Consider the following 18,109-nt stretch of genomic DNA (forward strand, 5'->3'; position numbering starts at 1 on the left):
TTTGATGAGTTCAATAACTTTATTGTGGTTTGTATTTTGGAATTATTGATTGGGTCGGTTCTCTTCTTTCTCCTCTTTTCTCTGTCTTCTATTTACCTTTGACAACGTTCAGAGCATCCGAAGTCTTTGTTTCTAGGGAAAACAAACACATGAAGACTCAGAGAAGCTAGAAATCTGTCTGCTAACTCTAAATGACACAATTATGCCCATGTTGTGGCAGTTGTGCTAATCTATTATGTCACACATTGTAAGAAATTTCCATGGCTCCAAGCACCAAAACTTGTTGAAATTTTGATGTTCTATGATGTTACAATCACTTAAATTCAAAACTTCTTTATGCTACAAAATAAGTTAAATAATTGTAGATAGAACATAAACCATATAAACCATATGCACAATGGAAGACAACCAAGAACTCAATGAGAGACAGAGAAATTAGGTCAATGACTAGGGCAAAACCTACAAGGGGGAAACCCAACCAGATTCTTCTTCTATTAGAAATCAATTGTTCAGTAGAGATACAAAGTACAATGAGAGAATGAAGAAGTTCACCCAAGTTTGAAGAAGATCTCTGATAGCAGTGGTTGATGCAAACACTAAATCACTTTGGCTCTCCAAGATTTGCTCTTGCTCTTTAAGACTCTTTTACTCTCTCTTTCTCAATCTTCCTCTAGACTCTCCAACTTTGTCTTTCTCAAATTCAAATTTTCCTTTCACATGCACAAGTAAGTGTGTAGAGTGACAATGATGCAAAAATATATAGGAAGAGCAAGGAGGTCGAATTCATGAGGGAGTAACTCCTATGCCTTGAGGAGTTACATATGCCATAAAAGAGAGGAGTGTAACTTATGCCATAAAAGAGAGGAGCGTAACTTATGCATTTAGGAGAGAAGTGTAACTTATGCATTAAAGAGGTGTAAGAGGAATCTTTTTATGACGAGTCATTAAAGTGTGTAAGAGAGTGTAAGAGGTGTGTAAGAGCATTAAAGAGAGAGATGAATGAATCCATTAAGAGAGGGAGAGTAACATGCATTAATTGAGGGGAGTTACATATGACATGATTGAGAGACTTGAATTTCTTTTTAATAATAATATAATAATATCATAAAGAGGATAATAGTAGTAATAATAATAATATTGACGATTAAGTTAAAAATTAACAATTGAGATTGATTAAGGACAAGTTAAGTGAATTTCCATAATGTATATATGATTATGAATTGATGGAAGGTGATTTACTATTTTTGGAAAGTCATGGTTGCAAAGATAGACATGAATTTCTATTTTTAGAAAGTCACTTTAGAAAGGTTAGAAATAAAATTCTATTCAAGGAAATTTATCGCATTGTTGTCAATTTTCAACACTCCCTCTCAGCTAGGGAGAAATTTCTTTCTGGTACAAAGATCTTTGCTATCTCTGCTTTGGAACAATGATGTTACAACTAATGAAGAAGAATCATCATAGGGGAGATGCATCCATCACCCTATACACACTTGGGGGGATCCATTTGTAAATACATGACAAGGATCTCACTCATCCAAGGCTCGCCACAACTTGGGGGGATCCACTTGTCAACGCATGACAAGGATCTCGCTAATCCAAGGCTCGTCACAACTTGGGGGGATCCACTTGTCAATGCATGACAAGGATCTCGCTCATCCAAGGCTCGTCACTGCTTGGGGGGATCCACTGGTCAGCACATGACAAAGATATCGCTCATCCAAGGCTCATCACAGCTTGTGGGGTTCCACTTGTCAACACATGACAAGGATCTCGCATATCCAAGGCTTATCATCCATGACCACCCTCTCTAGGAAGGGTCACATCTGTTAGGCCAAGTTGCTCTTTGAAAACCAAGAACTTTCCTTTCGGCAAAGGGGGTGGGATAGGAGTTCTCAACACCTTAGTATGGAAAAACAATAAATATATTATCATTGAAAAGGTTTTGACCTTCAAGTTGTTCATGGTGGAATCAATTGTAACACACTAACACTGATTTCATTTCCATGATTTTGGGCTAAACAATTATGTTTCTTTGGGTGTATGTGCTTAAGCACACTCCTAACAATTGGACGATCTAAGAGTTTGGACCAATAGTGGAATAGCTAGCCTTTGAAGCTCAAGTGTATGCCTAATGATGTGCTCCCACCATACACATCTCATACACTATAATATTCACAAGAGAATATATGGAGATCAAAATTTATAGGGAAATTTAATTTCAAAAGAAATGAAGATTTAAATTAATATTCTAATAAAATAAGGTTGAGAATAAATCAAAAGCCTATTAAGGTAGGCTTCCTCACTTAGATTGTTGTAGGCAAACAATCCTTTAGTATACTTGCAATTTTGGAGTTATGCATTGATTGAAATCCTATTGTAGAAAATCCACGAAAATTTTGATTTGCTTGAATGAATAAATCTGAAACTAACTTGTAATCCAAGACACAAAATTTTCCCTACTTAATTTGTAGTGGAATAGGAACATAAATAAACACAATCACACAATATCCAAAACCACAATTTTTCTAGGGAACCCAACTAGGAAAACCCTTTGCTTGTTTGAGAATTTTATTGATAGAAAAAATGAGCAACAAATCTCTTACAATACAACTTCGTTTCACTGGAAACCAATCTAGTTTTCTTTGCTTGTCCTAAGCTTGAAACACCTTCAAGATCCCTGATTTTCTTCCCTTATCCTTTGCGCACTCTTGGAGCCCTATTTTGTAGCACATCCCTCCTCAATCTATACACATAGGCTTCTTCTATTAACTAGGAATTACTAGCTAATTCCTAGCGCAATTCCCAAGGGTATATAGCCTCTACCAATTTGTGCACAAGCTTTTCTTGCACACTTCCTCTCACAAGCTCACACACACAAACTTGTGTTGTCTATTGCCTTGTCTCACCAACTCGTGCTCGCAAAACAATGATCAATTCTGTCTCTTCGTCCTCCTTATAAGCCTTTCAAATAAGCTAAATTTGGTTTAGTTTTGGAAATCGAACTATTGATTGATGAGTTAACTAAGTTTGATTGACTAATGTAACTGGTGCTGCCTCAATTTAGAACTTGAGACACACATGTCAATTTCCAAAACTAACTCGCAGTAGGAGACAACAACTGAACCTCCCACTCCAACACATTAGTCAAATTGCTTCATGAACCAATGTTGATAATATTGACATCGGCAAAATATCGATGAGGGTTTTGAAAACATCTTTTCAACAATATCAGTGAAAATAACAACAAAAAATTGGAATATATTGACAAACATAAAAATTGCATAATATATTCATTTTGTTGTTGTTATTGTTGTTGTTGTTTTATATCAGATTTTTAAACATATAAAGCAATAACAACATGAAATAAACACATCGGCACATAAATATGAAGAAAGCACTGATATATATGATGTAGTGGATGTCAAATAAAAATGATACATCAAAGGCGATACCAAATCTGACTGATCCTTGATAATTGTCTAATCAAGGACTCAAATGTGGGGAACCAATAAAAAAATAACATCGCATATATAAAAGTATCACATCATCATGAGTTATATGTAGCAAAACAAACAAAACTAGCAGCTAGCTATCTGAGATCAGTACCCTCTCCCCCTTTTATGGGAAAACATGATGCGCTGTTTTCCAGACCTGCGCCTAGCGGTAGAATGACCTAGCCCTACACCTAATGTCAAATGATGATTGTTGGGTATGGAGCTGTGTTCTCTTATATCTATAGCAAATGGTGTTGTCATTGATGCTCCCACAGTCTCCTCCTCCTCCTCCAAGAATCCTCCTCCTCTTGTTGCCCTTGTACTAATGGTTCCTCCCCTAACCATGTAGGTGACTCCTCCATGATGGGAACCTCAGACTCCACCCTCCGCTTAGGCAATACATCAATATTATATAAGGAAATGGTATCCACATCCAGTGGTTTCTCCATTTGCTTCACTTTGTAGTTAGAGATTTTAATGCACATACACCAAATCATTGAGGCGTGAGAACTACAACTTGTAAGAGTGTAAAAAAAATTAATGAGTCTTGACACTTGAGGGTCGTAAATTACAATAAATGTAATTGCTCAGTTGAAGGCTAAAGCTTAAAGTTATACGTATTGCGCTTCTTTGAGTGTATTTTCTCAAATACACTCCAATTGCGCTCACACCATGAAGACAATACATCAATATTATCGAAGGAAATGGTATCCACATCCAATGGTTTCTCCTTTTGCTTCACTTTGTAGTTAGAGATTGTAATGCACATACACCAAATCATTGAGGCATGAGAACTCCGACTTGTAAGAGTGTCAAAAAAATTAATGAGTCTTGACACTTGAGGGTCATAAATTACAATAAATGTAATTGCTCAGTTGAAGGCTAAAGCTTAAAGTTATACCTATTGCGTTTCTTTGAGTGTATTTTCTCAAATACACTCCAATTGCGCTCACACCATGAAGAGCTACAGGTCTGACTCATGATTTTGGTGTCCTTGCACCATAGCTTTGCCACCAAACATCAACAAAATAAAGAAAACTTAGAAGTTAAAAACTTAAAACATAATTAAACTTTCAAATAAAACAGGATTGAATTTAAAAAATCTAGAACTATAAATTAGTAAATTGAAAATTCTAATGAGTTATGACTCACTTACGTTGCATGAAAAGGGTCCTTGCACGAATGACATAATCAAAGCCAAATAGACCAACAACATCCTATGAACACAATTACCATCCTATGAATACAATTATGGAGCTCTTCCATCACCTCACCATCAAAATCAAAGTCACATTTGTATGAAAATGCGGGGTTGAGGAAAAGTGTTGCTGCATGAATGGGTCAATGAAGCATCCCTGTCCATCGATTATCAATTGCATCCCATAACATCATCTGTCTATTAAACCCAATGGAACCTTGTCTGCATAATAAACACGAATGGTCTCGGCCCTATACATGGCCTCATACAAATAAGCCATTGTAGGCTTATTCCCATCTTACCAATCTCATACCTTTACTATAGGTTCACTAACTAAGCACACTTCTACTCCTTGCCAAAATATGTCAGTGTACACCATTTTTGCAATGGCTCTCCCATCCTGTCTCCTGCTGTATCTACAATCATGCCACCGATAAAAAACAAACATTTGCTTCAACTCAAATTGACATCAAAGCAAAGACTGAAGAGCAATAAAGTTGGCAAAATGTGTGATTGCAGGATGTCGAGACTCCTTGTTTCTAGTGTATCTCCTCATGAGTCTAAGAACAAAAGCATGGTTATATATATAAACTTCAGGTTGCTCCTAGCCATATCAATGACCTCCTTGTTGAAGGAGATTTTCCCCATACCCTCAAGCAACAAATCAATACAATGTGTTACACATGGAGTCCAGAACAATGTGCGGTGCCTGTCCATAAGCATCTTACTGGCAACCACATAATTAGCTGCATTATCCGTTATGACTTGAACCACATTCTGCACACCAATCTCCCAAATGAACCCATCTAACAAGCCATTTAACAATGCTGCATCTTTTATATGGATTGATGCATCCATTGATTCAATAAACATTGTACCTTTGGGATAATGTACCGAGAAATTTAGAAGGGTCCTACCCTTCCTATCTGCCTAGTCATCAAACATTACTGTGCATCCAAACACATGTCTTCAACTCTGCCAATTTAGAGTTGATGCCTTGATTTTCTGCTTGAAGGATTGGCCCTTGCAGCTCCTCATATGTAGCACTTTTGTACCCTGGGCACACAATAGAAATAGCACACATCGGTTTCCAAAATGGATTGTTTTGGTGATGCTGAGAGGTAGGTCACTCCAGAAAAGACACTTCCCCATAACTCTGTTTGCTTCTTGCTTCTGCTTTTTTTAACAAATGACTTTATGGAAGGTTGTGCTCCATGTCTGGTTTGTGGAACAAAAAATGATGACCTCCCACTACCAGTAACATCAACAACTGATGTTGTGGAGCCCCTTCCACTACCTTTAGGCTCAATATTGGAAGCAAATATCCAGATCCTTGAAGATTTGTTTGCACATTTGACCTTGTTCATACTTGTCTCTTCTTTCCTTTTGTCTTTTTCCTCAATTGCTTCAAGTGCAACTCTTATAAGGTTCACGCTAGACTCCTTACAAATCCCAACATCATGTCGAGGGAGTCAAGCCAGATGATATTTCAATCGTGGAACCCCTCCTGTCATCGTGTCCCCACATAATTTGCATTTGAGATATGCCCAATTTGTCCCACCATCAGGTTCCTCACATTGCAAAAATGGGTCCAAGGGCTTTGGCATATTTGTAGTGGATTAATGGGCAACGTCAAGACTCAAAATTCAAACCTAGGGCACCAAATAGAGAAAAAACTGGGATTAAACCCCCATACACAAAAAATAACAGCCACCTCATTTTAGAAAGTAATTTTTTTACTACATTATTTGCAATGAAAAATGGCAATAAGAGTGTGCATAAGAAAGTTAAAAAAATATGAAGCTTGTTGTCCAAATATGGAGAAAACCCTTGAATTAGTTCATGGGCATGAAAATCATAGCAAATGACAAAAAAACAAAGAAGCAAAATGTTTGTATGCAAAGAGGAAAGCAAACATAACCCTAAATCTATGAAGAAAATCATTAACATATGGGCTTTTAAGAACATATGTGCTAATGGAAGAAATGAAGTTTGTCTCATTGATTTTGAATCTTTGATCCACAATTTTTTTTTGGTTGGTGATGATAATGGTTGTTTGATCATCAATCTCTCTTTGAAAACCACCACAAAGCTCTTCCCCTTCCTTCTCCAAGACCAACAAAGCAAAATGACAAAATAAAACCACCAAAATCACTTTTGTAGCCGCGGCCCCATTCCTGACGATATTTAACATTGTCTTACGAGATTTTGGTGAAATATCAACGATATTTTGAAAGGTCCTCTTTGACTTGAGCATTAGTCAAAGAGACCAAGAAGCGATTTTCCTTAGCATGCACAAGTTCCTAAAGTTGAGACGAGCTCTTAAAATTTAGGATGAATTCCTATAAGTTAGGACAGTTCTTGATAGTGTTAATAATATTGGCGATATATTTTGGCAAATGATATTTCACTTGGAAAATATGATAATATTTTCAAAAGAAAAAATGTTGCAATATTTCGCAAAATACCACCGATATTTTCAACACTGTCATGAACTGTCCTAACTTATAGGAATTCGTCCTAAATTTTAGGAAGTCGACCTAACTTTTAGGAACTCGTGCATGCTAAGGAAAACTGCTTCTTGGTATCTTTGACTAAGGCACAAGTCAAAGAGGACCTTTTTCCCTACTATTTTCAACACCTACTCCCTTACATTAGAAAACATTCTTTGAGTACATTGACAATCCATCCATTGCCATTGAATCAATATGGACTCATCATCAAAGACAGATGGGTTTTAATTTCTAAATAGTACGTAGTAGCATGCAAAGCATTGGTGCATCCACCTGGAGTCATTGATATCCCACAAAGGCATGTACTTGTCCTTCCGAACCTTGAATGTAATCAAATTCAGCACTGTCCAAGGCATCATGTAATAACCATGGGGGGTTTTCCCCTTTCACCATCTTCAGGATCTTTGAAATTGTGATCACCACTTAACCATACCTTAAAACATCATTAAAGAAAAGTGCTTCTACCTTAATGCCTTCTATTGATTTGCTATATTTTGGTCTGGTTCACTTCTCTTACGTTCTTTCTGTCATTAAGTCCACGTGTGCAAATGCTTTAGAAGTTGATAGATTTAGTGGTAAATTGGGTCATGATAGGATAATCAAGCTCCTAGTTCTATGTAGTAAGAAACCATGCACAATTGTAAATATATTTGTTTATGGATTTTGCCTTGTCCATAACAGGATTGAGCCAATTAATTTTTCTCAATTTTTATTTTGTAGTACTTCCTCATTTATCAAAATCACAAGGCAACCTCCAATCCACATTCCTCTGGTTATGAGCACATACGAGGAATGTTTCTAGGATGAATTCCTCAAGCATGGTATTCTTTATCTCGATCCCCACATAGATTTATTTAACCATATTGTTCCTTCTACTTTCCCAAGCCCTGGTCCCACCATATCATTCACTTGATTTTAAAATCGGGAGTTAGACCAAATATAAACAATATAGGACCATTATGGTTGGACTATTGATCACATTGGCTTTTGTCTAGGGTACCAGACCATTGATCACATATTCACACTTTGAGCCATTATTGAAGAGGCGCGCATTCTCACTTATATATATATATATATATATATATTTTTTTAAGCTTTGTTGACTTTTGAAAGGCATTTGATTCAGCCTCTAGAAAGGCCTGATTTTTGAGATTGCATGGCATTGGCATTTCAGAGAGAATTTTTTGGTTGCCAGCAGGAGACTCAATTAGTTGCTTTTTGATTCTCTCTGCATAGCTCATGGTCTTTAATTTTATTAAGAGCACTACTAGGGTCAAGCACAGGTGTCCGCTCTCTCCTGCTTTATTTGGGATTTACTTGTTGAGATGAATCTTTTCTCAAGGGGCATATACAGAATAAGAATGTTTGTTTTCTCTATTATGTCTTGATCAATTGGCTTATTTTTGTTGATGGCTTGATCCCTCTGACATCCTCTCTTGAGGGATAGCAGAGGCATCTTGATGCTCTTTCTTGCTTTCTATGATTTTCAACAATTTTCAATGTGTTGAAATGGTTCTCTCTTCTATTTTCACTTCCAGAGAAAAGAGATGGAGATCACCACAACATGCACCTATTTGGGGGTTCAATTTTAAAGGTAATGGTTTAGTTTGAGACATTCTCTTCGTCCTTGGCTTACAAGGAATATGGCTCGTTACATTTTGAGAGACATTGTTCTAGGTCTGGGGGCCAACTCTGTTAGGGCTCATTGGGCTTTGATGCAGAGAGTTCAGACCTTTTTACTACATTGCATTATTCGGCGCAAGTAGACAATCCCCAAGTCCATTGTCCGAGTTGGAAGCATTTAAGAAACAATGTGCTTAACATGAGACAAGGAAATTCAATCCTATATTGCTTCCTTCATAGGACACGATAGTGGAACTTCTCTTTGCACAAGAATGATGCTCCAAGTATTCTCTCCACATCTTATATAACCTTCGACAAAATCCTACCTTAGGAGCTTCATACGTGGTGGCTTTGACACCCAGGCCACAAACGGCAATAGCATTGATCATGGCCTGCCAATAAGGGGATGTAGCAACATTGAAAGAAAGGTTTGAATGAAACCAAACATTCGTTATAGCTTTCTCAAGTTGGTCAGTAATGAATCTCATTTATCTTGTACTATATAAAAAATTAAAACTGTTCATAGACGATATAACTACCATCATTATTAGGAGAAACTGGAGGATTCATAGAAGTTAGTTACATCATGGCAATGTGTTTTTGATGGGTGGTGCTTCAAAGGTTTATTTATATTGCACCTTGCCATGTCAAAGGTCATTGCAATCAGACTAGACAAAAGCCCTCTCTCTTATCTTCCTTGCAGTTTGTTTTATGGTTGTTAGTGTAGGTTTTAACTTTGGACCCTGTGCAGTTAATTGCTGCAAACAGATTCTTAATAAAACAGAAAAAATGCAATGGAAAACACACATTAACACAGATTTTACTCTTGAAATTCAAACTGTGAAAACCAGAAAGATTTTTTAATATATACATCTTTACAGAGTTTACAGCATGGTATCTGTAAACTCCCAATCTGTTTATCTTTGATTAGAATACAACTGTAGTCATTAACTGAAACTACAAAACCATGGACTAAACGACCATGTGCCACAAAACCTCTAAAAGCAAAAGCTGTGTACTGGAAACCACCATAAAAAAACGCAAAAAAGCCACCCATTTGTTTTTTGGTGTTGGGGGTGGGTAGAACACTGCCCCTAAAGTTTAAACCCCTTGCTGCTCCTGGCACAATGTACAGCACATGGAGATAGTTGTGCAAAGAATATAACACACACCCAACAGTTGGGTTTTATGAGGAAAAATCAGAAAGGCAGCTAAAACTATAAAAGTCAATATATTGCAAAACTGTCTCCAATCTCTCAAAAAATTGTATGGGGTTAAATTAAAATACATGACAGATTTGGTGTGCTCTCCAGTGCAGATCCTGAGAAATTTTAAGGCCCAATTAATTCCTAACACGGAAAACCTGCTGCTCCGCTGCAGTGTTTTGCTTTTTTTTACAGAGCAAAAACTCTTGATAAGCAGCTGTGATCATGCAGATGCCTCTGCAGTAACCCCTCTAGAAATAATCTGAACAAAAAATAATGAAGATTGATTTTTTTTCCAAATAACATTTGTACTGGGGATTAAATTAAAATACAGGGACTCGAATCACAGATTTGGTGCTCTCCAGTGCAGATCCTGAGAAATTTTGCTGCCCAAATAATTTGTAATACCAAAAACCTACTGGCCAACCCCAACGGTTTGCTCCTTTTACAGAGAAAAAACTCTTGATAAGCAGCTGTGATAATCATGCAGATGCTTATGCATGGAACCACTCTAGAAATAATTTGAACCAAAAATAATGAAGATTGATTTTTTTTTTTTTAAATCATACTTGTACCGTCGCATTCACTCTTATTTTATGACAACTATTGAATTTGGAAGTCTGGCCAGACTTGCGGAGCCTCAGCTGAATGAAAATGTAGTTAATACTGGCATCGGAAAGGTGCTCCTCTATTTTAGTCCCAGTGATTCTTTCCCATCTCAAAAGATACTAGGCAACAAAAGCTAAATGATAGCTTCTGTACATAATGATATTTTGGAATGTAGATGAGCTGTTAGGAAGCTTTCATCTAGCCAGAATCCTTGCTGCTGTAGATTATGAAGTTAGTAGGGCGTGCTATTGTGTTTACTCTCCATTATTTCTTGTTCTTAGATTTCTGAAGGTTTACTTTGGATGCAGAAACGGAATGAGAAGAAAATTGAAAGCGAGAGGAGGTATTATGAAGATAAAACCTACGTTGGCAGTGACTGACGTTTTTTAGCCCTCATCTTCGTCCATTTACGTTTTAATGTTTACCTGTTTCACGTGCTGTTGTCTCACTACTGCCCAACCCTATCATACCTTATTGAAAGGTGTTTGGGGGCATGTGTTAACTGGGTCATTTTATTCGGTAACCTTGAAGATTTATTTTATCATCCCGGGAAAATCGGAAAGAAATGATCACTAACACAATTTTAGGGCTTTATGTACAATTGCACGAGAGTTTTAACCATTTAAGTTACTGTATCTTCTATATTTTGCTGTATTGATATCTGTATTCAATAATTTTACATGAAGATAGTTGCAAGGATATTTTGTTCATTTATGGAAGGATATCTTACAAAAAGGGTTGTCTAGATTTGGTTTTTGGTCGGAGTTTATAATATAACAGATTGGATGGGTCGGTTTAGTTTACCTTGTACTCGAAGTTCTGAAGGCTGCAATGAAAGAAGACCGTTTGTGCCAACAATCTTCCTCCTTAGATGGCACTTCAAGAGTGGTTTGTTCGCTGTGGTTGTATATGATCTGCCCAGTTCAGGTCAGGTCATATTTTTGATGAGCTATAGCAAGTTGACGGTGTATTTAGTTTCAATCTGGATTGGTATAGACAAGTCATTTCAGTTTTGCTACAAAGACGGCCTTACATTTATCTTTGTAGTCTGATAGGTGGCAAGGGCCATATGAAGGGCGACACAAAACAGTAACTTATCTGCTTTGTAAAAAGATTTTTACTTGACGAAATTTTATGACATTATCTCTAGAGCAAGAGTAACATTTTAACCTGGAATTTGAGGGTATTTTTAGCGTGCGCTGTATTAATGCACCTGTTATGATTTCATCACTTGCAAATTTTGAAATATTGGGCAATTATTTATTGTGGTTTTGTATCAGGGCAATGATTGTATCGTATCTTATTATAATAGGAAGTTTATATTTTATTTAGTTTAATTTTTATTGTAGTAATTTTATTTTTTAATTCTTTCATGCTTCCAGAGTAAACATTCTTGAAATTCACTAGCCACTTTCACTAGAATGTAAACATTAATTAAATATAAGTCGTCATTGAAGAAGAATTTGATGGTTATATTCATTCTATGTAACCAGTATTTTTGGCACATACCCCGTTTTATTGTACTGTTTGAATTTTTAAACTATTTTCAATAGGCGCATTTAATGTGCATATTTTAACTTAACTCTTTGCTGTGAAAGTTTTCGAAAACATCTCTTCAAAATAATATGTTCAAATAGAATTTACATGAACTTTACTGGTATTTAACATATTAACATTATGTACTGAATTCTATGATACATAGATTTGTTATTAATTTAATAGGATTGTGGACGAGAAAATAACGTTGCAATGGAATTTTCACAGTTACTTCGTACTTCCAAAGTATGATAATGAAACAATATCTTGGAAAAGGGTACATGCTTATTTCGTACTTCATAAAATAACGCACTGAACATAAATATGTATTTTTGGAAAAATTAATTAAAGATTGTCAAAGGCATATTGTTATAGTAATTGATAATAATAATACATATGCATCTAAACGCTCAGCAAATCGCACTCCCATCCAGCCAATGCTTGAACCCATCAAAACTGTAGCACATCTATCGAATAACACATGCAAACGCAATAAACGTCTAACTATACCGATCCATTTCCATGTCCATGTCCAGCCAGGATCCTTCCCAACCGTAGCATGTCCACAACCAACACCATCGAACCATCGCTTATTTATGCAGATACCCCGTTTTATTGTACTGTTTGAACTTTTTAAACTATTTTCAATAGGCGCATTTAATGTGCATATTTTAACTCAACTCTTTGCTGTGAAAGTTTTCGAAAATATCTCTTCACAATAATATTTTTCAAATAGAATTTACATGAACTTTACTGGTATTTAACATATTAACATTATGTACTGAATACTATGATACATAGATTTGTTATTAATTTAATAGGATTGTGGACAAGAAAATAAAGTTGCAATGGAATTTTCACAATTACTTTGTACTTCCAAAGTATGATAATGAAACAATATCTTGGAAAAGAGGACATGCTTATTTCGTACTTCATAAAATAACGCACTGAACATAAATGTGTGTTTTTGGAAAAATTAATTAAAGATTGTCAAAGGCATATTGTTATAGTCATTGATAATAATAATACATATGCATCTACACGCTCAGCAAATCGCACTCCCATCCATCCAGTGCTTGAACCCATCAAAACTGTAGCACATCTATCGAATAATACATCCAAACGCAATAAACGCCTACCTATACCGATCCATGTACATTTCCACGGCCAGGATCCTTCCCAACCGTAGCATGCCCACAACCAACACCATCGAACCATCCCTTATTTATGCACAATCAACTAAATTCGTACCTTATCCACATCCATGCCTAATCCCGTATATAGACACAGACACACGGGGTGGAGATATCGAGAGTCAGCATTGACCAAGGCCATTCCTCGTAAGCTCCTACAAGCCTGCTCCTTAGTCAAAACCCCACTAGAGAGAGAGGGTTTGCCCCACCCACAGGAGCGTATACAATATTCCAGGCAGCTCACCAGACAAGGGAGGTGAAACCCACGCAGCGTATTAACCATCTGAAGTCAAATTCATCGCAAGCGTAGGAATATGAACCAGAGGACAACGAAACAGAGAATAAGTTGCCCTATATAGTAGCTGGCATAGAATATCGTTATCCGACTTAATAGTAGCGGGCTTAAACGCTTAGACCAAGCTGGATAGACGAAGAATACATTAGACTGCATATGATTACCCATACTGACATGGATAGATTTATTGACGGATAGTTAGGAACATAGACCGATAGGAGGGACCAGTAGCCCATACTAAGCATCCGTAGATCCAGACATTAGATGGCCACCCCATACCAGCGTGATAAACGGATAGCGGAGAGGATGCCATCCTGTAAGCATATCCAGTAGTTGAGCATTCAATTAGTGAATGTGCCAACATAGCCTAGGCGTGGTAAAGGCATAGGGATGGGGCCGGTAGTGAGGAACCAACCGTCGTCAAAGAATTCTAAGAACCTATCATTCTAGTCCTTGATAATAATAATACTTTCGTTACAAATATGTATATTTCAATATGGGTTTGGCATTTCATTGCTTTGGAGGGATCTTTCTAAAATATTTGCTTACCTATGGTTTAATTTTTTGTGATTGATTTTACATAACCATATAATTTTTTGTGGTTGATTTTACATAATACGATACTTATAATTTATTAAGCCACCAAGTTATATAGCAATGTAATAAAGTTACACATTTCTATTACTTATAATTTTATATTAAGTTTTATTAAGGCACCAAGTTATATAGCAATGTAATGAAGTTACACATTTCTATTAAAAGGAAATATTAATGATCTCTAAGCTACGCAACAGATTTCCACACTCTTCAAAAAATATATTTTTTCTCCAGAATTAGCGTCAGTACCTGAACTGAATGTTGAATGTTGGGCGCCCAGGAGAGCAAATAGTTGTTTGGAATTAGTGTTGGTACCTGAACTGAATGTTGGGCGCCTAGGAAGAGTAAATAGTTGTTTGGAAGTAAATATATGTGTAAACCAACATAATAAATGAAAGTAATTTGTTGTTTGGAAAGTAATTTGTTGTTTGGAAGTAAATATATGTGTAAACAAACATAAATGAAATAAGGTAACAATACATTGTTAAAAATTATTAAACATAAATAAATGTGTTTAAGAAATATGAGATTAAGGTAACAATACTCTGTTACAAATTATACATTGTGACGAATTATAAAACATAAATAGATGGGTTTAAGAAATAAGGTGGGGTGTCGTATCTGAAATCACTTGATTTATTTGATGATTGTCGGTTAATAGTTGCAACACCTTTTATTAAATTGCATTAAAAAAAAATTGGAACATATAATAGTTGCAACACCTTTTATTAAATTGCATAAAAAAAATTTGGAACATATAAGAGCGATATTCTTGAAGATGTTTTATGTTAAACCCTTAGTTTAGATTGTTGAGGAAGAAAACAGTTAATAATTGCAAGGTCTTTTATTAATTCGCATAAAAAAAAATAAAAAAAAATTGGAACATATAAGAGCAATATTCTTGAAGATGTTTTATGTTAAACCCATAGTTTAGATTATTGATATGACATAAGGGAAATAATTACATTAGGAAATAAGTACTTGATTAGTATAAGTTACCTCCTTGCATATATTTTGGACATTGATCAAGAATCTTGTTGGAAGAGTGAATGAAGGAAGTACTTGATGGCAGGAATATCAAGAATCTTGTTGGAAGAGTGAATGAAGGAAGTACTTGATGGCAGGAATAGAACATTGAATTGTAATAAAAGAGTGATCTTATCCGTGAATGGGATGCAACAAATTTTCACACTTTTAAAAAAATATATTTTTTCTCAAGTTTCCCAATGAAAGTTTTTAATAAAGCTTGATTGGAGGGCAGCTAACATTGTTAGAATACTTTTGTATAAATTAATACTTTGTTGCCAGAGAATAGCATAGTTATTGTTTTGCTTTGTTTTGGAAATAGTTTTATGTAAAAGTAGCGAACAAAATTAAATGAGAGGTGTGCCCCTCTAATCATCACAACAAAATAACAAGAATAGAGTTTGCCATAATCCATAGTATCTATACAATCGATGTCTCATTATAGATCATTTGGAAAGGAACTATCTATTTACATTCATACAAAGTTCATTTCAAAAACTCTTCCATTTGCAAAATTAATTTTAGAACAAAGAGTTCGGCATAGTTGTTTGTGGTTGGTCCAATGCTTGCCATTATGTTGAAGGAGGATGTGTTGTGATTTAAATTTAAAATTCCACCAGTGCCTCTTACAAAGGGAGAACCTTGGGTTGCCCTGTCAAAAAAAGCCCAAGGGCAATATGTTTTTATGATATCTTCCAATGGACCGGTGCGGACCTTTCCATTTGAGTTTTGTTTTAATTCCCTAGCTATAGATAGACCATTGATGGCTACTTTGATGGGCATTGAATTTTCAGTTTTCAAAAATTATGTGATTTATTTCTAGCCAAATTCCCCAAGCAACCATAAGATGAAGGGCTTTATGTTTTGGGTTTTTTGTTACTTGTAGCCATCTTTTTAGATTTTCTTTGAGGTGCAAACCTCTTTCTTTTAGTGCAAAAGTTAAGTAATGGTTTGTACCTCGAGAGATTTGAACCCTTTCGATGCTTGATAGATCCAAGATTAAGATGGATCTAGGTTAGTTTAATCACATTTCATGAACATACAAAGTTAGCGTTTCATCAAGTAAAATAAACTTACAACAATATTCAAACTTTGTTTATAAACTCAAGTTTTCCATGCAAGGAAGTCTTTGGAAAAATTTCAGACAAATCTAAAAAACACAACAAAGCTAGCCAAATAAGAGTGAATACTAAGAATGACAATAATTTTTTTCAAGAAAACAATTCTCTAATTGGAAGATCCGGCTCCAGGATCTGTCACATAAATCTTTTAGATTGTTGAACCAACTAATGTAGTTCATCTTCAGGACGATTATATGAAGAGAATCTAATCCAATAGCAGGAATAAAAAGGGGGGAGAATTCCTACAAGCTCAAAGATTAGGTCAAAGGTAAGAGAAAATAGCCGTTAGGAAATAAATAAATAATAAAAATAAATGGTAGCCTTCCTTTCTTTGATGTTCTTATTTCTAGAAATGATGATGGTTCTATTTCACACCTATTGCTCTGTAAAAAGGCTCACATGGAGCAATACCTCAATGTTAAGTCCCATCATTACCTAGTGTAAAAATTTAGTGTTAAACATCTTGATCACCTGTGCTTTAAGGATTTTCGATGAGAGTCACCTTAGGAGGAGAAAACCCACCTGTTCGATGTTATGTGAAAAATGGTTATAAGAAATGCGAGGGCATAGAGGCTTTCCATAAATCCAGCGATGGTTCTAGACCAAAATGGGACCTTATAGACCATATTCCAAAAGTTTAACTTCCCTATATTTAGGGAACTACTGATAGGATTGCTCGTATTTTAAGAAATTATCAAGTTTTTGCCTCTTTCAAATTGTTGAATACAATTCAGGGTATGCTGAGGTTTGTCAAGGATCCTATTGACCCTTCTAACATGATATCCATCTACTTAATTCCGTGCTCATGTGGTGCTCCCTATATTAGCGAAACAAGTTGTTCTGTTAAACAAAGGATTCAAGAGCATATAGTTGACATTAAGCATCATAGATTGTGTTCATTTATCTTTGTAGAGCATGTTGAGAAAACCAAGTACCATATTTGCATTGGAAACTTCAGGATTCTACCTAAGATAAATCACTATCATCACAAGAAGTTCAAAGAAGCCATTGAAATTGAAAAACGTTGGCAATTTGAACAGAGATGATGGTTGGAAGATCAACAGGATCCAAATTCCTGCTACTTCCTCTGGTTTTTCTTCCTCCTAAATCCCGTCTCCCCTTTCCTTTTTTGCTTTTTTTTTTAAGGTTATTATTATTATTATTATTATTTATTTCTAATCTTATTTCTTTCCTTATTTAATAATAATAACAATAATATATTTATAGTTATAGGATGATTTTAGTATTATTAATCTCTATTCTTGTAATTTTATATATGTATGTTATAATATATATATGTGTATATTATTAATATTTGATTATTATATAATATTTTAATTTTTGGTTGAGATTTAATATAAATATTTTTATTATTTATTTATTAATAATAATTTATTTATAATAAATTGATATTATGGATATTTAATAATAACCTTAATTTTGTTTCATTCTCTTAACCCTAAATATTTATTTATTTGTATTAATATTTTGCTATAATAATTTAATTAATATTATTGATTATTATTATTATTATTTAAATTATTGCATATTTAATCCTTAAGGATATATTTATTTATTATTAACATTTTATAATAATTTAATTAACCTAGTTATTTATTATAATCATTTATTTATTATTTTATTTATTTCTTAATGGTTATTTTCTCTGACTTTTGACTTAATTATTTATTGTTTA

General features: G+C 35.0%; 1 pseudogene across 1 annotated transcript in view; it reads left to right on the forward strand.

Annotated features, from left to right (window-relative positions):
• The window catches only part of LOC149176116 (ethanolamine-phosphate cytidylyltransferase-like), an 88,607-nt pseudogene extending 76,699 nt beyond the window's left edge, over window positions 1–11,908 (forward strand). Inside the window, exon 9 of the transcript XR_016258046.1 lies at window positions 10,954–11,908. The product of XR_016258046.1 is annotated as an ethanolamine-phosphate cytidylyltransferase-like (transcript). The remainder of the gene's footprint in view (window positions 1–10,953) is intronic.
• The last annotated feature ends 6,201 nt before the right edge of the window (window positions 11,909–18,109 follow it).

The sequence above is a fragment of the Pinus tabuliformis genome, chromosome 4_1, assembly GCF_031772625.1.
Source record: "Pinus tabuliformis cultivar Carrire ecotype Pingquan chromosome 4_1, CPIR1, whole genome shotgun sequence".
In the NCBI taxonomy this organism is placed as follows: Eukaryota; Viridiplantae; Streptophyta; class Pinopsida; order Pinales; family Pinaceae; genus Pinus; species Pinus tabuliformis.